Source organism: Mustela nivalis, assembly GCF_964662115.1.
Source record: "Mustela nivalis genome assembly, chromosome: 14".
NCBI lineage: Eukaryota > Metazoa > Chordata > Mammalia > Carnivora > Mustelidae > Mustela > Mustela nivalis.
The window spans coordinates 85,610,306-85,635,681 of NC_139033.1; the positions used below are offsets into that span (position 1 = coordinate 85,610,306).

A 25,376-nucleotide genomic window follows, 5' to 3' on the forward strand; every position below is an offset into this window, starting at 1 on the left:
TTGAGTGGCAGAATGCCAAGACCACAGCCTGACACTGATGGTAACAGTTGGTGAGTCATACCTTGTGCAGAAGTGGACACATAGGAGGGATAGGATCCTGGAACACAACCCTGTGCACCATCCTTGTGCCCAAAAGAGGTGAAAAGAGTCCTGGAAGCAGCGTCCCTCAGTCCAAGCTGGCTCCTGTGTTCAGTTCCTTCACCATTCCTGCAGTGTGTGTGTTAGTGACATCCTACCTTCTCCTCAGGCTCCAAAGTGATTAGCGGGGTGTCTGTTCAGGTAAGACCAGCCCCTCTTTGTCCTTCCTGTATAAAACCTTCAGGGAAGCCTGAAGACAGTGAATATCTGTCTGGGAGTGATTTTTGTAGCCCTTCATACCCCAGGGGTACCTCAGGAAGAGTCACAAGGATGCATTAGTGTGGAGCATCCAGAGTCATGCTGAAGAGCCTGGGACAGTGGACATAAAGGAGAAGTAGGAATGGAGAAGAACTCAAACTTCTCACCCCAACTGCATATCCTTTAGACTTCCAGCCACAGGGAGGCAGAACTGCAGACTCTCTTTTACTCCCCTCAAACTCAGGGGAAGGAGCACTACATTCTGGTCCCCACTCCTCAATTCCATTTTCTCTACTTGGTATTTGTCATGAAGAGCAGCCTAGGAGGACCCACCTGATCACTGAGGTCCTGGAAATGAAGCAAGCTAGACATTAGGCTCACATTCAGGCAGAGGCTGCTTTCCCAGCTGACATCATGCCATAAACCCTAAGGACAGGCTCACGCTGCCTCTCTGCTCCACTCCTGTGCCCCCTGACTGATATGAGCAGGCTGAGCTCAAAGCAACGAACCCTCCATCTCCACTGCTGTGGATCCCCTTTCCACTATCCACGGAGAACGGGCCACACATTGGCCATCCTTAGTCAATATCCTAATGTCCACACTGAACTCAGAATCCCCTGTGGTGGCTCCTCATTGAGGTCTGTCTCCAACTGTCTCCACTGCTCCAGTGCAGTTTCCATTTTTGGGGTTAGGAAGGGTGGCAGGCACAAACCCAGTTCAGGGAACAAAAGGACAAGTCACACTGCAGTTGACCAACAAGTAATCCAATCCGATGACCTGCAATCATGACCCAAGACAAAGCTGAGTTGGACACTCAATCAACCAAGTTCCCAGGTGTTCCTAGATTTTTTCTTTCTTTTTTTCCTTTTTGAGAATGTAATATCCTTGGAATCATATGGAGTACAACCATTTTTAGTTGGCTTCTGAAACACTGAGCAATATGCACCTAAATGCACTCTATGTCTTTTCATGGTTTGAAGGTTCAGATTTTCCTAGCACTGATCAACAGTTTGTTGTTTGGTTGCATGTCATTTTATTCAACCACCAATTCTGGAAAATCACCTCAGTTGGCTGCTTCCAGGTTTGGGCAGTTATAAATAAAGCAGCTGTCAACATCCTTGTGCAGATTTTTTTGTTCACATTGTTTTGAACTCATTTTGGTAAATACCAAGAGGTATGGTTGGTGGATTTTTTAGGTTAGAAAATGTTTACTTTTAAGGGAACTGTCAAGCCCTTTTCCCAAGTGACTGTACAACTTGCATTACCATCAGTAATGAAAGAGAGTTCCTGTCACTACAAGTCCTGAACAGCCTTTGGTGTCATCTGTGTTTAGATTTTATCCATTCCCATTGGTATATAATGTTATGTCATTGCTGTATCATTTTACAATTCTATACTGACATATGATGTTGAACATCTTTTCTCAAGTGTGTTTGCCATCTGTATGTCATCTTTGCTCAGATCATTTTGCATATTTTACTTAGACTCTTTCTTTCTTTCTTTTTAAAAATATTTTATTTATTTATTTGACAGTGAAAGACACAGGGAGGGGACAGAAGCAGAGAGAGAAGAAGCAGGCTTCCCACTGAGCAGGGAGCCTGATGTGGCGCCTGGTTCCAGGACCCTCGGATCATGACCTAAACCAAAGGCAGATGTTTAACAACTGAGCCAATCAGGTGCCCCTTAGATTCTTTATGATTCAAAGGCTTATTTTTTTAAATAAAATAATAGATATTTCCTTAAATCACTTTCAATTTTCAGTAGAAAAAAATGTGCAAAAAGAAGCCTTTGTCTCATGTTTCCTCATTATTTCAATCCTTTGCTACAGGATGGTATGTGTGACAGGTATATTGTGACATCCCTGAAATAAGGAGAGACATATCCAAATTTAATATTTACTCCCAGAGCTACAGGGATGGTTAATGTCCTTCTTCTTGCCCCTAAGGGCTCTTGTAGCTTCATGGATCATGCAGGAGCCATTACCAGACTCCATTCCTATGACAGTCAGACATTCCTGGTCCCCATCCTTTCCTGAGAAACTATTACTGAAATGGATATTTTTTTTTCCATAAGGATGATGGAGAAAGCTCTCAGAGTCACCATCAGGTCAGGAGTGTGATATGCATAATGGGGCAGAAGACAGATTTGCACTGTGATATGTTTAAAATAAGTTCAGCCCCTTCTGTGTGGAGTTTGGACCTGGGATGGGCTTTTATAGTCTGGAGAGGGGAAATTCGAGGACTAACTCATGGAACCCTGAGTCAGTCAGTCATTAAATGTGGCCTGCCTGAATTAGTGAATTAGTGATTTAGAATTAGTGACATTGAGTGAATTAGAATCAGTGACTTTGAGTAAATGTTTACTCAAAAATAAGACCCATAAAGGGGTTCAGTTGAGACAAGTTGGTAAATGGCAGAGCCACAGGGAAGCCACCACTATATGATGACAGCACAGCCCTTGAACTGCTCCAATCCCCAAACTTCAGAGCATGAGTCATGAGAACAGCTTCTCCTGGATGTTTTTAATCACTTACACTACTAGAAATGTGCAAGGTATCATTTACTGTTGTGAATGACAGACCCTGTTGCTGAAGTTAATCTCAAGGATACACAGAATGAAAATATGCCTTCACTTCCACTACTCATTCTAGATTCTCTTCCAATTCTGAGAAGAAGTTGGTTAATCCATGCAGTACATCTGGTGGGTTTCTTCAACCCATATTCTTGAGAAGACCGAGCCCCCTCACCTTGTCCTCTTTGAGGTGCATTTTTGGATCCTGCAGAGGTCAACTACAACATTCCATTGACCTCATAAACACTGATCTAGGTAATAGCACCAGACCTCCACAAGTGACTGTAGATGGTAAGCATGAGCAGATGTGGGTCACAGACAGGGGCAGGCAAGAGATGGGTCATACGGGTAGTGGAGGAAGACTATTCTATCCCATCTTAATTTAAAAGAAGCTCATGGTATCATAATGTTGGTATTTAGCTGCAGAGACTTTTGTGAGAATAACTTAACTAGTGATTTTCAAATTATGGCAACATATGCCTAAATGTAAAATGCAAATCTTCAATCACTTCTTCTGCCCAATTCAGTGGCACTATGCACTTTTATAATGCTGTGTGCCACCACCACTATCCATTTCCAGATCATTCTGATAATTCCAAATAGGAACTGTGTACCCATTAAACCAACCCCCATTCCCCCTTATCCAGAAGTGAATGGTATAATATGCAAAACTAGTATTATAGAAAAATCCAGTGATCCATGAGCCTATGGCCATGCAGGAACGAGCAGAGAGCAGTTCCCCTGGTGGCCCTTGGGAGATGAGGCTTGACCCAAGCAAAAGATGTGTTTGACCTAAGAATGACCATGTTGTATGCTGCCCACCACAGGCTAGAAGAGTACTGTGTCTCTTGTCACTGTGTTGATATCCCCATCTTTCTCTCCCAAAGTGTTTAAGGAATCCACACTGAGAGCCTGAGACTCTTACTGGGACAGTGTACACATGACTCATTACCTCACACTATCTGTTGCCCTCTCCAAAATCCCTGTAAACTCACCTCCAGAGAGCACACAAAGGCCATGCTTTCAGGCCATTCTTCCATGGAGGTCAAGGGGAATTGTACCAATCAATGTTGGAGTCTTCTTGCTGATATGGTCAAGATTGTGTCTCTATATTAACACATGGAATTGTCTTAAATTTTCTTTTAAAAAATATTTTATTTATTTATTTGACTGAGAGAGTGCGCAAGTAGGCAGAGTGGCAGACAGAGGGAAAGGGAGAAGCAGAATCTCCACTGAGCCAGGAACTTGTGGGGCTCAATCCAAGGACACTGGAATCAGGACCTGATCCAAAGGCAGGTGCTTAACTGACTGAGTCACCCAGGTGACCTGAATTTTCCCGTTTTTCTTATTGGATAGTATGTCATGGATTTTATAGGATTAGAAATGAGTTTGGGCCACATGTTCTTTATCAAAAAATTCTTGAAACTTGTCTTGCATATTTGTGAGCATTCTCTCATGATGCCTTCTGCTTTGTTTTTTCTATGAAAGTATTTTATTACTGATTATATACTGCACATTATATGTGATATATATGTATTATCTAAATATATTAACATATAATATAAATATTATATATGCTCACTCATATGTATATAGAGGTACACACTGTTATACTTTTATTTTGTATGCAGACTCCCAAACTCTGTAAATGGTGAGACCAGTGAAGTCTGACCTGGAAGTAGAAAGAGAGTGTGGTATGAAGAATGGGATGCCTGAACACTTGTGCTGGGATCCTGGAGGAAAGGTAGAAAAATTTGTCCTGTCCACTCTTTCATTTGCCCCAAGGGGCCTCCCTGGTCAGTGATTGTAGAGGAAGTGAAGGGGACAAATGTGTAGGCCAGGGGGAGATGCCTTCAGAACTCAGCTGTTGAAGCCTCACTTTTGGCCTTGAGACCCCTCTTCCCTACTTTTCTACTATTCTCTCCCCTGAATGTCTTCCTAATCCAGATTCTTGATGAAAATGTGTTTGTTCTGTGCGAGGGTCTATCTGTGCATGCCTGGCCTCAGGTGTGGAGAAGCCCACCATGGGGGTGGAATGAGTAATTCGATGTGCAGGGGGGGGGGTCAGTCTAAGGGCTCCTGCGGCTTCTGTGGTGCAGGTGTGGGACAGCAACACTGCAGCAAGGACCCTGCTTGCCTTAGGATATGACAGCTAGACATGGATATTCCTGCTGGCCCAGCTCAGAACACTGCTCTCTCAGAGTTGAGTATTTATGCCTGTTTTCTGAAACTTCTGCTTGGGAATGTGTCTCTTCTCCTTCCATTTATTCACTTATACAACCAGTGAACCACATGGATCACAGACATCTATTTAAACTTGGCACAGCCCTATACTCTTACATTTCTGGGGGTCCTCACATCTTTCCAGTTTATCTCAATGGGAGCCCCTTGAGTTTACTCTTCAGCTCCTTGACTCCCTGCCCTGTGTGTGTGTGTGTGTGTGTCTGTGTGTGTGTGTGGGGGGGGGTTGTGTATGCTCATGCACAATCATGTGTGTGGTGGAGTTGCACTGGTGTGCTTTTGTTTATTCTAAAGGATTCTTCGCCTTCTGACACTACAAGGTGCTCTATGTTCATCCTGTGAAATTCCTGATCTGGGCATTAAATCATTTTTTAAGTTTTTATTTATTTATTTATTTTTCACAGAGAGAGAGAGAGAGAAAGAGCGAGTGAGTGAGGGGAGGGGGAAGCAGGATTCCTGCTGATCAGGGAGCCTGATGCCTGCCTGGATCCCAGGACCCCAGGATCATGACCTGATGTAACCTACTGAGGCACCCAGGTGCCCCTGGGAATTAAATCTTTCTCCAAGGAAGTATGCATCTCTTCCCAAAAGAGTGGTATTAGAAAAGAAAAAAAAATGTGGGGAATGTATGTCCTGGTTATGGGGTGCCATTGCTTCCAGTCCCATTCAGATGACAGACAAATGACATTCAGATGAGTCAACTAACCCAGGAACATGCACATAGTGCTGACTAATCCCATATGCCACTATCTGACACCATCAAACTAAACATGATTTCAAACTGTCATCTCTGTAATCTGTGACCAAACACAAGCTTCACTCAAGTGTCCTCCCTTGGTTATATCTGAATTTCCCTTCCAAAAGTGAGGAATCTGGTTCCACCTCCATCCACCCACTTACTTACTTGTTCAATTCCTGTACATATCACACACCAAAAAAAAAATCCATGTTCCCCTGGGGACACAACATTATCTACTACAGCACAGCACTCACGTGCAGTCTCTTATGACTTTACATAGAGAGGCTCCACTCAGGTTCACAGTAACTCAGCTCAGCAGGTTTCCCCCCCAGCCTGGCACTGATGTGGTTTCACAGGTTTTTACTGAAGACCAATGGATTTTTTTACATTCTACATTCCATCACAGGCCCCAAAACTCCTAAAAGACGTGTTGTTGTGTGGTTTTTTTTTTTCTTTTTATTCATAGATTAAGTTTCTGTCATAGGGCTATAGAGTGTTCAGTGGATTCTGGCCTTTCCGTGACCTCACAGTATCAAAGAGAATAGTTCTATTGATCAAAAATAGTTTCCTCTCTTGAAACATTCAACTCCTTTTCTTCTTTTAGCCCTTCCAGAAACAGCAGATGTTTGTTCTCTCTCTCGAGTTTTCCATCTTCCACTATGTGATGTAATTATGACCATATAATGAAAATCACCCATTTTATAAATGTGCCACCTATTGGTTCCGGGTTTGGGGGATTATATATGAACCTGGAATAAATATTTGTAGGCGAATTTTGGGTTGCTTTCAGTTTTTAGTGATTATGAATAAGCTTATGTAAACATTCACTTGCAGGTTTTACTCTATGGATTATTAAAATAATTTTATAATTGCACATTGAAATCTGTTTCACAAAAAGTCAGAATACATGACAAACCAGCCTGGGATCCTGGGTGGCTCAGTCAGATAAACTTCTAACTCTGATATCAGCTCAGGTCATGGTTTTGAGTTTGGGAGGTTGAGACTATGTTCTGGCTCTGATCTCAGTGAGGAGTGTGATTCAGATTCCTTCTCTACTTCTCCCTATGCCCCTCTCCCTATAAAAATTTATAAGCAAATATTTTAAAGAAAACTACCAGCATTGGATATAATCATTCAGATATTAATAATAATTAAAAAAAAAGCAAATAGGGCTGACTTAGTCTTTCAGGGTTACATAGGTAGAGCCAAAGTACCATGATACTTTAAAGGACAAAAAAAAAATTGTTTCACTTAATTTAAAATCAGAAGGTAAATAGAAATATGAACCAGCCAAGAAATAAAATGTCCACGCCTGGTAAAGATAAGAAACTTATGTGTACATGAAGACTTCATTTAGGAATGTGCTGCTCTCAGTGACACTGAGGATGGGAGATCCTCATTCCCAGATCATGCCCCTGGATGGACCTGTGCCCATCCTGGGCCTCAGCAAAAGGTTAAGCAGAATCAGAGGCTAAGCTGAGGAGGAAATGCTGGTGTGTGTCCCCCTCTTTACAGATGAGTAGGTGGATTCTTGTCTCACTTCCCCACAGGCCTGGAGAACTGTGTGACCTCTGAGATTTTTGTCCCATGTTGTGCAGTAAGAATTAACCTCATCCTCAGCCTGGAGCCCAATGATGGTAAGGGAGCCTGAGCTGCCAGACTTGGACCCAGAGAATCGATCTTGTATCCCTGAGGGTTGATTGTGGTTACCATAGATGATGATTGTGGGGGCTTTGCCTGGAAGCTGATGGAACCAGGAAACATATTCACCACCCCCAATGTTGGAGCTGATTTTAGCGCAGGAGATGGTGACCCTCAGTCCCAGAGCCCCAGACATGGAGGGAGGCTGAGCAGCACAGACTGGGTCCAGCACTCTGGAAAGGGAAGAGAAACAGACAGGGTGACCTGTGGTCTAGAGACAAGAGGAGGTAGCAGGACCCAGATTTCTCCCCAGTGGTCCTTCCCCTGACCTGGCATCCCTTTGTTCTTGCATATTAAATTAATCTAAGTAATATTGATTTAAACATAGTGACACTATATTTGTGAAGCTGCAGGTGGAATCTCTAGGATACAGTTCCCAGGTCTGTTTATATTGCAGAGAGAATATAGATGGAAATTGTGGCTAAAACCACAGATGCAACAACAAATAAAAAGAAATTCCTTATGTTATTGGTTAAATAAATTATATAAAGTTTTTCTGAAATATTTTTTTTTGTCATGAGTTTAGTATCATGGGTTTTTACAACAAGAAGGAGAGTCCAGCATGATATCTGGTGTGGCCCCAGGAGAAACCGCTACCTACAAATTGCAGAGCCATCACAGTGATGGAATTACCAAACATAAACAGAGCTTTCAGGACACAAATTTTGGGTTGGACTCCTCTCTAGAGTGGGGACAGCATTATCCCCTATAGCCTGTATCCAACATGTTCAGGAGAGAGTAAATCATCATGATGAGAGGAATAAATTTCTATTACCCAAGGCCACCTAAACACAGAAGGTTTTGTTAAATTTCCCACAACTGATTGAAGGAAAGGTAGAGATAAGAGGGACTATGGCCCTATATCAGGGATCTTGTGGCACTAGCATAGGGCTGAAGACATTTCAGCAGAGGTTCATCCTCTGTAGGTATACTAGTTTGGATGAGGGGCTGATGGCCCATCCTTGAGAGCACAGGGAGTCTGTGTCTTACATTCCTACAGGACCTGTTCTCCAGAGGAACAGCCATGATGTTGTAGTGATCAGCCTCAGGCACAGACTGAGGCCAGAGATGGTTGGGTACTGAGCTGCCCATGGGGACAGAGACTCCTCTGAGATTTTTGAGCTTCAGCCTTGTCCTCGTCCTGCTCAGAGCAGGTCTTGGATGCCCTGGTGATGAGACCTCAATTGCATTTGATTCTGTGGTCTCTTTGTTGATAGGGGCTATGACTCCTAGAGATTGTGACACAGAGGACAGCTGGGTAAACACAGGTTGAACATGCCTTCTGGATAGACAGGAAAGCCCAGAAATTTCAATCCTAGACACTGTACAATCAGAGAGAGAAGAGAGGAGTGTGTGTGTATGTGTGTGTGTGTGTGTGTGTGTGTGTGTGTGTGTGTGTATCTGATAAAAAAACGAGGTCAAGTGACCCACTGTGCCTCTTATGCTTTCTGAAAGATGGTTCTTCAAGAATTTGATTCTGGGGAGGAGTCAAGATGGCAGAGAAGTAGCGGGATGAGACTACTTCAGCTAGCAGGAGATCAACTAGATAGCTTATCTAAACATTGCAAACACCTACAAATCCAACAGCAGATCAAAGAGAAAAAGAACAGCAATTCTAGAAACAGATAATCAACCACTTTCTGAAAGGTAGGACTCGCAGAGAAGTGAATCCAAAGCGACGAGAGGATAGACCCTGGGGGGAGGTGCCTACTCCTGGCAAGTGGTGGAGCAATGGAGCACAAAATCAGGACTTTTAAAAGTCTGTTCCACTGAGGGACACCACTCCAGAAGTGAAACCGGGGTGAAGACCACGCTGGGTCAGCGTGGCCTCAGGTCCCGCAGGGTCATAGAAGGATCAGGGGTGTCTGAGTGTTACAGAGCTTACAGGTATTAGAACAGGGAAGCCAGCTACAGAGAGAGAGCCAAGGAGTGAGCTCCCAGCTTGGGATTACCTTGAACCGGTTGCAGGCTTGGTGAGCTCAGAGCATGGCCGGAGGCCAGGGAGACAGGGGTAATTGGGCGCTGTTGTCTGAGGGCTCACTGAGGAGTGGGGCCCTGGGCTCTCGGCTCCTCTGGGAGGGAGACAGGGAGGCCACCATTTTCATTCCCATCCTCCGGAACCCTAGGGAACAAAAGTTCCCAAAAGCAAACCTGAACAGATTACGCAGCCCCGCCCCTGGTAAGGGTGATGCAATTCTGCCTGGGGCAAAGACACTTGAGAATCACTACAACAGGCCCCTCCCCCAGCAGATCAAGAAGAAATCCAGCCAGGACCAAGTTCACCTACCAAGGAGTACAGTTCCAATACCAAGGAGAGAAGCAGAATTTCAGAGGAGGAGAAAGCAAAGCACGGAACTCATTTCTTTATTTGTTTTCTTTTTAAATTGTTTCTTTTTTTTTTTTCTTTTCTTTTTTTCTTTCTGAAACTTTTTTTATCCCTTTCCTCCCCCCTCACGATTTGGTATCTCTTCTGATTTGGTTAAAGCATATTTTCCTTGGGTTGTTGCCGCCCTTTTAGTATTTTACATGCTCCTTCATATACTCTTAGCTGGAAAAAATGACAAGGTGGAAAAATTCAGCACACACACACACAAAAAAAGAACAAGACGCAGTACCAAAGGCTAGGGACCTAATCAATACAGACATTGGTAATATGTCAGATCTAGAGTTCAGAATGACAATTCTCAAGGTTCTAGCCAAACTTGAAAAAGGCATGAAAGATATTAGAGAAACCCTCTCAGGAGATATAAAAGCCCTTTCTGGAGAAATAAAAGAACTAAAATCTAACCAAGTTGAAATTAAAAAAAGCTATTAATGAGGGGCAATCAAAAATTGAGGCTCTCACTGCTAGGATAAATGAGGCAGAAGAAAGAATTAGTGATATAGAATACCAAATGGCAGAGAATAAAGAAGTTGAGCAAAAAAGGGACAAACAGCTACTGGACCACGAGGGGAGAATTCGAGAGATAAGTGACACCATAAGACGAAACAACATTAGAATAATTGGGATTCCAGAAGAAGAAGAAAGAGAGAGGGGAGCAGAAGGTATACTGGAAAGAAATGTTGGAGAGAATTTCCCCAATATGGCAAGAGAACAAGCATCAAACTTCAGGAGGTTCAGAAATGTCCCTCAAAATCAATAAGAATAGGTCCACACCCCATCAACTAATAGTAAAATTTACAAGTCTTAGTGACAAAGAGAAAATCCTGAAAGCAGCCCGGGAAAAGAAGTCTGTAACATACAATGGTAAAAATATTAGATTGGCAGCTGACTTATCCACAGAGACCTGGCAGGCCAGGAAGACCTGGCATGATATATTCAGAGCACTAACTGAGAAAAACACGTAGCCAAGAATACTATATCCAGCTAGGCTATCATTGAAAATAGGAGGAGAGATTAAAAGCTTCCAGGACAAACAAAAACTGAAAGAATTTGCAAATACCAAACCAGCTCTACAGGAAATATTGAAAGGGGTTCTAAGCAAAGAGATAGCCTAAAAGTAATAGATCAGAAAAGAACAGAGACAATATAGAGTAACAGTCACCTTACAGGCAATACAATGGCACTAAATTCATATCTCTCAATAGTTACACTGAATGTTAATGGGCTGAATGCCCCAATCAAAAGACAAAGGGTATCAGAATGGATTAAAAACAAAATCTATATGCTGCCTACGAGAAACTCATTTTTTTCATTTATTTATTTTCAGCATGACAGCATAATTATTTTTTCACCACACCCAGTGCTCCATGCAATCTGTGCCCTCTATAATACCCACCACCTGGTACCCCAACCTCCCACCCCGCCCGCCACCTCAAACCCCTCAGATTGTTTTTCAGAGTCCATCGTCTCTCATGATTCACCTCCCCTTCCAATTTACCCCAACCCCCGTCTCTCTCACTCCCCATGTCCTCCATGCTTTTTGTTATGCTCCACAAATAAGTGAAACCATATGACAATTGACTCTCTCTGCTTGACTTATTTCACTCAGCATCATCTCTACCAGTCCCATCCATGTTGCTACAAAAATTGGGTATTCGTCCTTTCTGATGGAGGCATAATACTCCATAGTGTATATGGACCACATCTTCCTTATCCATTCGACTGTTGAAGGGCATCTTGGTTCTTTTCACAGTTTGGCATCCGTGGCCATTGCTGCTATAAACATTGGGGTACAGATGGCCCTTCTTTTCACTACATCTGTACCTTTGGGGTAAATGCCCAGGAGTACAATGGCAGGGTCATAGGGAAGTTCTATTTTTAATTTCTTGAGGAATCTCCACACAGTTCTCCAAAGAGGCTGCACCAGCTTGCATTCCCACCAACAGTGGAAGAGGGTTCCCCTTTCTCCACATCCTCTACAACACATGTTGTTTCCTGTCATGCTAATTTTGGCCATTCTAACTGGTATAAGGTGATATCTCAATGTAGTTTTAATTTGAATGTCCCTGTAGCTAGTGATGATGAACATTTTTTCATGTGTCTGATAGCCATTTGGAAGTCTTCATTAGAGAAGTGTCTGTTCATATTTTCTGCCCATTTTTTGGTCGAGTTCCATTCTTCTGCATATAGCTGTCCAGTTTACCTGCACCATTTATTGAAGAGACAGTCTTTTTTCCACTGTATATCTTTTCCTATTTTGTCAAAGATTATTTGACCATAGAGTTGAGGGTCCGTATCTACTCTGTCCACTGGTCTATGTGTCTGTTTTTATGCCAGTACCATGCTGTCTTGGTGATCACAGCTTTGTAGTAAAGCTTGAAATCAGATACCATGATGCCCCCCGTTTTATTTTTGTTTTTCAACATTTCCTTAGCAATTCGGGGTCTCTTCTGATTCCATACAAGTTTTAGGATTATTTTCTCCAGCTCTTTGAAAAATACCAGTGGAATTTTGATCATAATAGCATTAAAAGTATAGATTGCTCTAGGCAGTATAGACATTTTAACAATGTTTATTCTTCCGATCCAGTGGAATGGTCTTCCATCATTTTGTGTCTTCTTCAATTTCTTTCATGAGTGTTTTGTATATCCTTGAGTACAGATCTTTTACCTCTTTGGTTAGGTTTATTCCCAGGTATCTTATGGTCCTTGGTACAATAGTAAATGGAATCAATTCTCACATTTCCATTTCTGTATTTTCATTATTAGTGTATAAGAAAGCAAACTCAACACACACAAAACAGACAATCATATGAAAAAATGGACAGAAGATATGGACAGACACTTCTCCAATAAAGACATATAAATGGCTATCAGACACATGAAAAAAATGTTCATCATCACTAGACATCAGGGACATTCAAATTAAAACAACATTGAGATATCAACTTAAACCAGTTAGAATGGCCAAAATTAGCAAGACAGGAAACAACATGTGTTGTAGAGGATGTGGAGAAAGGGGAACCTTCTTCCACTGTTGGTGGGAATGCAAGCTGGTGCAGCCTCTTTGGAGAACTGTGTGGAGATTCCTCAAGAAATCAAAAATAGAACTTCTCTCTGACCCTGCAATTGCAATCCTGGGTATTTACCCCAAAGATACAGATGTAGTGAAAAGAAGGGCCATATGAACCCCAATGTTTATAGCAGCAAAGGCCACCGTCACCAAACTGTGGAAAGAACCAAGATGCACATGAATGGAAGAATGGATAAGGAAGATGTGGTCCATATACACTATGGAGTATTATGCATCCATCAGAAAGGATGAATACCCAACTTTTGTAGCTACATGGATGGGACTGGAAGAGATTATGCTGAGTGAAATAAGTCAAGCAAAGAGAGTCAATTATCATATGGTTTCACTTATTTGTGGAGCATAACAAAAAGCATGGAGGACATGGGGAGTGAGAGAGAAGGGGGTTGGGGTAAATTGGAAGGGGAGGTGAATCATGAGAGACTATGGACTCTGAAAAAAAAACTGAGGGGTTTGAAGTGGCAGGGGGTTGGGAGGTCAGGGTACCAGGTGGTGGGTATTATAGAGGGACAGATTGCATGGAACATTGTGTTTGGAGAAAAAATAATGATACTGTTATGCTGAAAATAAATAAATGAAAAAAAAAAAGAAAGCCACTGATTTTTTTTTTAATTTTTTTTATTTTTATAAACATTTATTTTTATACCCAGGGGTACAGGTCTGTGAATCACCAGGTTTACACACTTCACAGCACTCACCAAAGCACATACCCTCCCCAATGTCCATAATCCAACCCCCTTCTCCCAAAACCCCTCCCCCCAGCAACCCTCAGTTTGTTTTGTGAGATTAAGAGTCACTTATGGTTTTTCTCCCTCCCAATCCCATCTTGTTTCATTTATTCTTCTCCTACCCACTTAAGCCCCCATGTTGAATCACCACTTCCTCATATCAGGGAGATCATATGATAGTTGTCTTTCTCTGCTTGACTTATTTCGCTAAGCATGATACCCTCTAGATCCATCCATGTTGTCGCAAATGGCAAGATTTCATTTCTTTTGAGGGCTGCATAGTATTCCATTGTGTATATATATCACATCTTCTGGATAAATTCATCTGTTGATGGACATCTAGGTTGTTTCCATAGTTTGGCTATTGTGGACATTGCTGCTATAAACATTGGGGTGCACGTGCCCCTTTGGATCACTATGTTTGTATCCTTAGGGTAAATACCCAGTAGTGCAGTTGCTGGGTCATAGGGCAGTTCTACTTTCAACATTTTGAGGAACCTCCATGCTGTTTTCCAGAGTGGCTGCACCAGCTTGCATTCCCACCAACAGTGTAGGAGGGTTCCCCTTTCTCCGCATCCTCGCCAGCATCTGTCATTTCCTGACTTGTTTATTTTAGCCATTCTGACTGATCTGAGGTGATATCTCATTGTGGTTTTGATTTGTATTTCCCTGATGCCGAGTAATATGGAGCACTTTATCATGTGTCTGTTGGCCATCTGGATGTCTTCTTTGTAGACATGTCTGTTCATGTCCTCTGCCCATTTCTTGATTGGATTATTTGTTCTTTGGGTGTTGAGTTTGCTAAGTTCTTTATAGATTCTGGACACTAGTCCTTTATCTGATATGTCGTTTGCAAATATCTTCTCCCATTCTGTCAGTTGTCTTTTGATTTTGTTAACTGTTTCCTTTGCTGTGCAAAAGCTTTTGATCTTGATGAAATCCCAATAGTTCATTTTTTCCCTTGCTTCCCTTGCCTTTTGCGTTGTTCCTAGGAAGATGTTGCTGCAGCAGAGGTCGAAGAGGTTGTTGCCTGTGTTCTCCTCAAGGATTTTGATGGATTCCTTTCATACATTGAGGTCCTTCAACCATTTTGAGTCTATTTTTGTGTGTAGTGTTAGGAAATGGTCCAATTTCATTTTTCTGCATGTGGCTGTCCAATTTTCCCAGCACCATTTATTGAAGAGGCTGTCTTTTTTCCATTGGACATTCTTTCCTGCTTTGTCGAAGATTAGGTGACTGTAGAGTTGAGGGTCTATTTCTGGGCTCTCTATTCTGTTCCATTGATCTATGTGTCTGTTTTTGTGCCAGTACCATGCTGTCTTGATGATGACAGCATTGTAATAGAGCTTGAAGTCCGGAATTGGGATGCCACCAATGTTGGCATTCTTTTTCAATATCCCTTTGGCTATTCGAGGTCTTTTCTGCTTCCATATAAATTTTAGCATTATTTGTTCCATTTCTTTGAAAAAGATGGATGGTACTTTGACAGGAATTGCATTAAATGTGTAGATTGCTTTAGGTAGCATAGACATTTTCACAATATTTATTCTTCCAATCCAGGAGCATGGAACATTTTTCCATTTCTTTGTGTCTTCCTCAAGACACTTCCTTCTTTCATGAGTACTTTATAGTTTTCTGAGTATAGATTCTGTGTCTCTTTGGTTAGGTTTATTCCTAGGTATCTTATGGTTTTGGATGCAATTGTAAATGGGATTGACTCCTTAATTTCTCTTTCTTCTGTCTTGCTGTTGGTGTAGAGAAATGCAACTGATTTCTGTGCATTGATTTTATATCCTGACACTTTACTGAATTCCTGTATAAGTTCTAGCAGTTTTGGAGTGGAGTCTTTTGGGTTTCCCACATAGAGTATCATATCATCTGCGAAGAGTGATAATTTGAATCTTCTTTGCCGATTTGGATGCCTTTAATTTCCTTTTGTTGTCTGATTGCTGAGGCTATGACCTCTAGTACTATGTTGAATAGCAGTGGTGATAATGGACATCCCTGCCGTGTTCCTGACCTTAGCGGAAAAGCTTTCAGTTTTTCTCCATTGAGAATGATATTTACGGTGGGTTTTTCATAGATGGCTTTGATGATATTGAGGTATGTGCCCTCTATCCCTACACGTTGAAGAGTTTTGATCAGGAAGGGATGCTGTACTTGGTCAAGTGCTTTTTCAGCATCTATGGAGAGTATCATATGGTTCTTGTTCTTTCTTTTATTGATGTGTTGTATCACATTGACTGATTTGCAGATGTTGAACCAACCTTGCAGCCCTGGAATAAATCCCACTTGGTCGTGGTGAATAATCTTTTTAGTGTACTGTTGAATCCTATTGGCTAGTATTTTGTTGAGTATTTTCGCATCTGTGTTCATCAGGAATATTGGTCTATAGCTATCTTTTGTGGTGGGATCCTTGTCTGGTTTTGGGATCAAGGTGATTCTGGCCTCATAAAATGAGATTGAAAGTTTTCCTTCCATTACTATTTTTTGGAACAGCTTCAGGAGAATAGGAATTAGTTCTTCTTTAAATGTTTGGTAGAATTTGCCCGGGAAGCTGTCTGGCCCTGGGCTTTTGTTTGTTTGGAGATTTTTAATGACTGTTATAATCTCCTTACTGGTTATGGGTCTGTTCAGACTTTCTATTTCTTCCTGGTTCATTTGTGGTAGTTTATATGTTTCTAGGAATGCATCCATTTCTTCCAGATTGTCAAATTTATTGGCGTAGATTTGCTCATAGTATGTTCTTATAATAGTTTGTATTTCTTTGGTGTTAGTTGTGATCTCTCCTCTTTCATTCATGATTTTATTTATTTGGGTCCTTTCTCTTTTCTTTTTGCTAAGTTGGGCCAGGGGTTTATCAATTTTATTAATTCTTTCAAAGAACCAGCTCCTAGTTTCATTGATTTGTTCTATTGTTTTTTTTGGTTTCTATTTCATTGATTTCTGCTCTGATCTTTATGATTTCTCTTCTCCTGCTGGGCTTGGGGTTTCTTTCTTGTTCTTTCTCCAGCTCCTTAGGTGTAGGGTTAGGTTGTGTACCTGAGACCTTTCTTGTTTCTTAAGAAAGGCTTGTACCGCTATATATTTTCCTCTCAGGACTACCTTTGTTGTGTCCCACAGATTTTGAACTGTTGTCTTTTCATTATCATTTGTTTCCATGATTTTTTTCAATTCTTCTTTAATTTCCCGGTTGACCCATTCATTCTTTAGAAGGATGCTGTTTAGTCTCCATGTATTTGGGTTCTTTCCATACTTCCTCTTGTGGTTGAGTTCTAGCTTTAGAGCATTGTGGTCTGAAAATATGCAGGGAATTATCCCAATCTTTTGATACCGGTTGAGTCCTGATTTAGGACTGAGGATGTGATCTATTCTGGAGAATGTTCCATGTGCACTAGAGAAGAATGTGTATGCTGTTGCTTTGGGATGAAATGTTCTGAATATATCTGTGATGTCCATCTGGTCCAGTTTGTTGTTTAAGGCCTTTATTTCCTTGCTGATCTTTTGCTTGGATGATCTGTCCATTTCAGTGAGGGGAGTGTTAAAGTACCCTACTATTATTGTATTATTGTTGATGTGTTTCTTTGATTTTGTTATTAATTGGTTTATATAGTTGGCTGCTCCCACGTTGGGGGCATAGATATTTAAAATTGTTAAATCTTCTTGTTGGACAGACCCTTTGAGTATGATATAGTGTCCTTCCTCATCTCTTATTATAGTCTTTGGCTTAAAATCTAATTGATCTGATATAAGGATTGCCACTCCTGCTTTCTTCTGATGTCCATTAGCATGGTAAAATCTTTTCCACCCCCTCACTTTAAATCTGGAGGTGTCTTAGGGCTTAAAATGAGTTTCTTGGAGGCAACATATAGATGGGTTTTGTATTTTTATCCATTCTGATACACTGTGTCTTTTGATCGGGGCATTTAGCCTATTAACATTCAGGGTAACTATTGAGAGATATGAATTTAGTGCCATTTTATTGCCTGTAAGGTGACTGTTACTGTATATGGTCTCTGTTCCTTTCTGATCTACCACTTGTAGGCTCTCTCTTTGCTTAGAGGAGCCCTTTCAATATTTCCTGTAGAGCTGGTTTGGTATTTGCAAATTCTTTCAGTTTTTGTTTGTCCTGGCAGCTTTTAATCTCTCCTCCTATTTTCAATGATAGCCTAGCTGGATATAGTATTCTTGGCTGCATGTTTTTCTCGATTAGTGCTCTGAAAATATCATGCCAGCTCTTTCTGGCCTGCCAGGTCTCTGTGGATAAGTCAGCTGCCAATCTAATATTCTTACCATTGTATGTTACAGACTTCTTTTCCTGGGCTGCTTTCAGGATTTTCTCTTTGTCACTGAGACTTTTAAGTTTTACTATTAGATGACGGGGTGTGGGCCTATTCTTATTGATTTTGAGGGGCGTTCTCTGAACCTCCTGAATTTTGATGCTCGTTCCCTTTGCCATATTGGGAAAATTCTCCCCAATAATTCTCTCCAGTATACCTTCTGCTCTCCTCTCTCTTTCTTCTTCTTCTGGAATCCCAATAATTCTAATGTTGTTTCGTCTTATGGTGTCACTTATCTCTCGAATTCTCCCCTCGTGGTCCAGTAGCTGTTTGTCCCTCTTTTGCTCAGCTTCTTTATTCTCTGTCATTTGGTCTTCTATATCACTAATTCTTTCTTCTGCCTCATTTATCCTAGCAGTGAGAACCTCCATTTTTGATTGCACCTCATTAATAGCTTTTTTATTTCAACTTGGTTAGATTTTAGTTCTTTTATTTCTCCAGAAAGGGCTTTTATATCTCTCGAGAGGGTTTCTCTAATATCTTCCATGCCTTTTTCGAGCCCAGCTAGAACCTTGAGAATTGTCATTCTGAACTCTAGATCTGACATATTACCAATGTCTGTATCGGTTAGGTCCCTAGCCTTCGGTACTGCCTCTTGTCCTTTTTTTTGTTTGAATTTTTCCGTCTTGTCATTTTGTCCAGGTATGAGTATATGAAGGGGCAAGTAAAATACTAAAAGGGTGGCAACAACCCCAGGAAAATGTGCTTTAACCAAATTAGAAGAGATCCCAAATCGTGAGGGGCGAGGAAGGGGATAAAAAGAGGTTCATAAAGGAAGAAAGAAAAAAAAAAGAAAAAAGAAAAAAGAAAAGAAAAGAAAAGAATTTAAAAAAAGAAAACACCTAAGAAAAATGCAAAAAAGAAAAAATATATATATTAGATAAACTAGTAAAAAATCGTTAAAAAAGAAAAAGGTAACAGTTAAAAAAAAAATTTTACCCAAAGGCGGGAAAAAAAAAAAAACACAAAATGTAGAAGAAAAAAATTAAATTAACTTCAAGACTAAAAAAAATCACAGGGAAAAAGCCATGAGTTCCGTGCTTGGCTTTCTCCTCCTCTGGAATTCTGCTGCTCTCCTTGGTATTGAAACCGCACTCCGTGGTAGGTGAACTTGGTCTTGGCTGGATTTCTTGTTGATCTTCTGGGGGAGGGGCCTGTTGTAGTAATTCTCAAGTGTCTTTGCCCCAGATGGAATTACACTGCCCTTACCCGGGGCCGGGGTGAGTTATCCGCTTGGCTTTGCTTTCAGGAGCTTTTGTTCCCTGAGCGCTTTCCATAGAGTTCAGGAGGACAGGAATACAAATGGCAGCCTCCTGGTCTCCAGCCCGGAGGAGCCGAGAGCCCAGGGCCGCACTCCTCAGTGCGACCTCAGAGTGAAGGACCCCAGGTCAGAACTATAGTATAGCCTATAAGTTTTAACATTCTTTTTATAACCAGCTTATGCTAACTAAGAAACTGTGGCCAGCTGACCATAGATAAGGGAGTCAGCAAGCAGCATAACAGGATAACGAATAGCAAAAATCTGTGTTTATCCCAGCTGTTTCTGGCTTCTGTATAATAATGCTTCTAATGCTTTGCTAAGAAATGAAAAATTGCTCAAACCCTCGTTCACTGTGTAATCAAATAAAGTTATACACTTCCCCTGTTAAGAATTTCCCCTACTACTAAGTAAAATTGATAAGGGTTGCCTCCCGTACCAAGGCCGGAGATGTACGGTTCAGCACGTACGCTAGCTGGAGACGTGCGGTTCAGCACGTATACAGATAAAGGTTAGAAAGGGGCAATTCAACACGGACCCTCTACTGTACACTACCTGAACAGTGACTGGCCAGAATGTATGGTTGGTTTTAAAGAATTGGCTACCTATGTGTAGGCCTTACTGTAATGCTTTGAAATTACTGGCTAGAAAAGTGAGGGCTCTGATGTAATGGACTGTAAAATTCTATATTATGGGACTCCCGAAACAGATCAGGGCTCTCAGACACTGACCCATCCCTCGCGGATTTCATGGTCAATTGTCCCTGGGAGTCCGAGCATGCCCGAATAAAATCCTCTTGCTTATTGCATCCAGTGGTCTGTGAGTGCGTCCTTGGGTGCGGGTCCTCTAGGGTCTTTCAAGAGAACAGCGCCCAGTTACTCCCATCTGCCTGACCTCCGACCGCGCTCCGAGCTCACTGAGCCTGCGACCAGTTCAAGGTCACCCCGAGCTGTGAGCTTACTGTCAGCTCTGTCTCTGTAGCCGGCTTTCCTGTTCCAATACCCACAAGCTCTGCGACACTCAGACACCCCCGATCCTTCTGTGACCCTGCGGGACCTGAGGCCATGCTGACCCTGTGTGGGCTTTGCCCCAGGTAGCCTCTGGAGCGATGTTCCTCAGCGGAACAGACTTTTAAAAGTCCTGATTTTGTGCGCGGTTGTTCCGCCGCTTGCCGGGAGCCGGCCCCTCCCCCCGGGGTCTATCTTCCCGTCGCTTTGGATTCACTTCTCCGCCGGTCCTACCTTTCAGAAAGTGGTTGTTTTTCTGTTCCCAGAATTGCTGTTCTTCTTTTCGATCTGCGGATGGATTTTCAGGTGTTTGCAATCTTTAGATAAGCTATCCAGCTGATCTCCGGCTAGCTGAAGTAGTCTCAGCCTGCTACTTCTCCGCCATCTTGACTCCTCTGCCACTGATTTTTTCACATTGACTTTGTATCCTGCCACATTGCTGAATTGCTGTATGAGTTCTAGTAGTTTGGGGGTGGACTCTTTTGGGTTTTCCATATAAAGAACCATGTCATCTGCAAAGAGAGATAATTTGACTTCTTCATTACCAATTTGGATACCTTTTATTTCTCTTTGTTGTCTGATTGCCATTGCTAGGACTTCTAATACTATGTTGAACAAGAGTGGTGAGAGTGGGCATCCTTGTCTTGTTCCTGATCTCAATGGGAAGGCTGCGTGCTTGTTCCCATTGAGGATGATATTTGCTGTTGGTTTTTCATAGATATATTTTATGAAGTTCAGGAGTGTTCCCTCTATCCCTATACTTTGAAGTGTTTTAATCAGGAACATATGCTGGATTTTGTCAAATGTTTTTTCTGCATCAATTGAGATGACTGTGTTGTTCTTCTCTCTTCTCTTATTAATTTGTTCTATCACATTGATTGATTTGCAAATGTTGAACCATCCTCTTAGCCCAGAGATGAATCCCACCTGTTCATGGTGGATAATCTTTTTAGTGTGCTGTTGGATCCTGTTTGCCAAGATCTTGTTGAGAATCTTAGCATCCACATTCATCAGTCATATTGGTCTGAAATTCTCCATTTTGGTAGGGTCTTTGCCTGGTTTGGGGATCAGGGTAATTCTGGCTTTATAGAAAAAGTCAGGAAGTTTTCCTTCTGCTTCTATTTTTTGAAACAGCTTCAGGAGAATAGGTGTTATTTCTTCTTTGAAAGTTTGGTAGAATTCTCCAGGGAATCCATGAGTTTCTGGACTCTTGTTTTTTGGGAGGTTTTTGATCACTGCTTCAAACTTTTTACTAGATATTTGTCTATTCGGGTTGTCAATTTCTTCCTGATTCAGTTTTGAGAGTTTATAGTTTTCCAGGAATGCAACCATTTCATCTAGTTTGCTAAGCTTTTTGGCATATAACTGTTGGTAATAATTTCTGATGATTGTTTCTACTTCCTTGGTGTTCATTGTGATCTCTCCCTTTTCATTCATAATTTTATGAATTTGGGCTTTCTCTCTTTTCTTTAGGATTAGTGTCACTAATGGTTTATCGATCTTATTGATTCTTTCAAAAAACAAGCTTCTAGTTTTATTGATACGTTCTACTGTATCTCTGGTTTCTACTTCATCAATCTCAGCTCTAATCTAAATAATCCCTTTTTATGTGTGGAGTTGGTTTGATTTGTTGTTGATTCTCCAGTTCTTTAAGGTGCAGAGAAAGCTGCTATGTTCTGGATTTTTCAATTTTTTTGAGGGAGGCTTGGATGGCTATGCATTTCCCCCTTAGGACCGCCTTTCCTGTATCCCATAGGTTTTGGACCAAAGTGCCCTCATTCTCATTGGTTTCCATGAATTGGTCAGTTCTTCTTTGATCTCCTGGTTGATCCAAGCATTCTTAAGCAAGGTGGTCTTTAGCTTCTAGGTGTTTGAGTTCCTTCTGAACTTTTCCTTGTGATTGAGCTCCAGTTTCAAAGCATTGTGATCTGAGAATATGCAGGGAATAATCTCAGTCTTTTGGTATTTGTTGAGTACTGTTTTGTGGCACAGTATTTGGTCTATTCTGGAGAAGGTTCCATGTGCACTTGAGAAGAAGGAGTATTCTGTTGTTTTAGGGTGGAATGTTCTGTATATATCTATGAGGTCCATCTGGTCCAATGTGTCATTCAATGCTCTTGTTTCTTTATTGATTTTCTGCTTCGATGATCTATTTCTGAGAGAGGCGTGTTAAGATCTCCAACAATTAGTGTATTCATATCAATATGACTCTTTATCTTAATTAACAGTTTTCTTAAGTAATTGGCTGCTCCCATATTGGGGGCATAGATATTTACAATTGTTAGATCATCTTGGTGGATAGTCCCTTTAAGAATTATGCCGTGTCCTTCTGTATCTCTGATTACAGTCTTTAGTTTAAAATCTTATTTGTCTGATAATGAGATTTGCTACCCCAGTGTTTTTTTTTTTTTTTTTGAGGCCCATTGGCATGAAAGATGTTCTCCATCCCTTCACTTTCAGTCTGGGTGTATCTTTAGGTTCAAAATGGGTCTCTTTTAGACAATATATGGATGGGTCCTATCGTTTTATCCAGTCTGCAACCCTGTGCCGTTTTATGGGTGCATTTAGGCCATTCACATTGAGGGTGATTATTGATAGATACGTTTTTATTGACATTTTGTTACCTTTAAAGTCTTTCTTTCTGTAGATTGTCTCTATATTTCTGTTCAATGTTATTCTTGGGCTTTTTCCTCTTTTATAGAACCCCCCTTAATATTCCCTGCAGTATCGGTTGGTGGTTGCATAGTTTTTAAGCCTTGCCAGTCTTGGAAACTCTTTATCTCTCCATCCATTTTGAATGTCAGTCTTGCTGGATAAAGTATTCTTGGCTGCATGTTTTTTTCATTCAGGGCCCTGAATATATCTTGCCAGCCCTTTCTGGCTTACCAGGTCTCTGTGGACATGTCTTACGTTATTCTGATGGGCTTTCCTCTGTATGTAAGGATCTTTGTCCTAGCTGCTTTCAAGAGGTTCTGCCTACAATTATAATTCTTTATTCTTACTATTAGGTGTCTTGAGGACTTTTGAGACTCTGTAATCTTGAGGGGAAACCTTTAGGCCTCTAGCACATAAATGCTGGTTCCATATACGAGATTTGGAAATTTTTCATAAAGAACTTCATCCACTATATCTTCTAGACTTCTTTCTTTCTCCTCCCCTTCAGGGATTTCAATAATTCTGACATTGCAACGTTTCATGGCATCATTTATTTCCCTGATTCTGTTTTCGTTGTTTCTAAGCTGTTTGTTCTAGGCTTCCTCCTGATCCTTTCTCTCTATCTGCTTGTTTTCCAAATCACTAATTCTATCTTCTGTCTCAGTTACTCTAGCGTTGAGAGAATTAAATTAGATTGGAACTCATTGAGAGCATTGTGAAACTCATCCCTGGTAGCTTTCAGCTCTTCCCTAATATTGAAAACATGATCTCTGGTCATTTTCAGTTTGGCCCTAATCAATTCTGTTTGGTCACCCATGGCTTTCTCCAACCTAGGTATTGCTTGGATAATTGTTAGCCTAAATTCTCTTTCTGACATATTGTCTATGTTGATAGCCATTTGGCTCTGTTGCAGAAGGTCCATCCTCTGTATTTTTCTTCTGTTGGGCATTCCTCCTCCTAGTCATATTGGTGAGAGATGGCTGTATGGGTGTAGCTGGGTGTATCGACTGTGGTGCAGTCAAGATGCACCCTAGAATACTTCTGAGCAATCAGGGTTCCCCACCCAAATGAGAGGAAAAAGAAAAGGAAAAGAAAAAAAAGAGAGAAGGAGAGAGACAGGAAAGAAAGGTGTGATAAAAGAGAAAGTTTGGCACAAATGGGCCCCAAGGTAAGATTTATGAATTATACAAACAGACACAGACAAACTAAAAGAGTGATACAAGTATATGACAAGAGAAAAAAAATTATATATATATATATATATATATATATATATATATTGCATATACGTATATGCAAATAAAAGAAGAACCTCGTTAAAAAAACCCTGAGTGTAAGATTGATATACTATCAGGACAAACACAAAAACACAGAAATACTGGTGGAAGAAAAAGATGGGAGAGGGGTTGTAAATTCTCAGTGTGGGTGAGGAAGGTTGTTTTGATTCTTCCTGGATGAATGTTGATATCTTTGTTAAAGGACTCAACTTTCCTAAGATAAGGGGGATTAGGAATTTGTTTACCTATAGGAGTGCCATTGATTGGGGAAAGGGGATAACCTTGAAGTTTAACTCTATATGAATATTAGAAAATAAAAATTTAAAAAAGGAATAAACTAAAAAAAAAAAAGAAATTGAAAAAATAGAAATGCAAAAGGAAAACACAGGTGTATGTATCAAAAAGTTCAGGTTAGAAGGTTATTATGGAATTTGATATACCGGACAACTCACTGTGATGGTAAATAGGTTAAAAAATTATCTATATAAAAATTAAAAATTAACTATATAAAAAACAAATGAGCCAGAATAGTGGGATCAAATTAATAATAAAAATTGTCCTATGAAGTAGTGGTGGTTGTTCTCTTGTCATCTTTTTTTTTTTTTTTCCTTTCCCGGTTGGTTTTCTGGGGAAGGGGCCTGCCACGTGGGTTTTCAGTGCCTGAAGTTCTCTCAGCTAAGTCCTCCCGCCCCCCTCAAGGGGGTGAGCTCTGAGGAAACTGTTTTTTCCAGGCTTTTGTTCTCTGGAGGTTTTTATATTTGTTCACTTTTGTTTTTCTCTCTCACCTTGACCACTTTTGATGGTTTTTGTAGGTTTAGAGGAAAGCAAACTTCACCCTGACCTCCCTCTCAGAGAGAAGCCTCAGTCTGGCTACAGAGCCCATATAAATCCCCCCTTGGCCACTCGGAGAGCAGGTTCCTAGTCGCGGTCCCTGGGGACTCAGGATTTTTTGCTTGTACCCAAAACCATGGCAGTGGCTGCTGTCTGGGCAGCTCCAGACTGCCAGAGAAGTTCCAAGCAGTGATCACACACTGAGATTTTCCCGCTGAC

At 41.2% G+C, this 25,376-nt stretch overlaps 2 gene segments (V, D, J or C); both read right to left on the bottom strand.

Moving 5' to 3' along the window:
- LOC309847518 (immunoglobulin lambda-1 light chain-like) overlaps positions 1 to 25,376 on the bottom strand; it is a 1,783,291-nt gene that overhangs the window by 1,567,545 nt on the left and 190,370 nt on the right.
- Positions 1 to 25,376, bottom strand: part of LOC309847513 (immunoglobulin lambda-1 light chain-like) — a 1,777,964-nt gene that overhangs the window by 1,562,218 nt on the left and 190,370 nt on the right.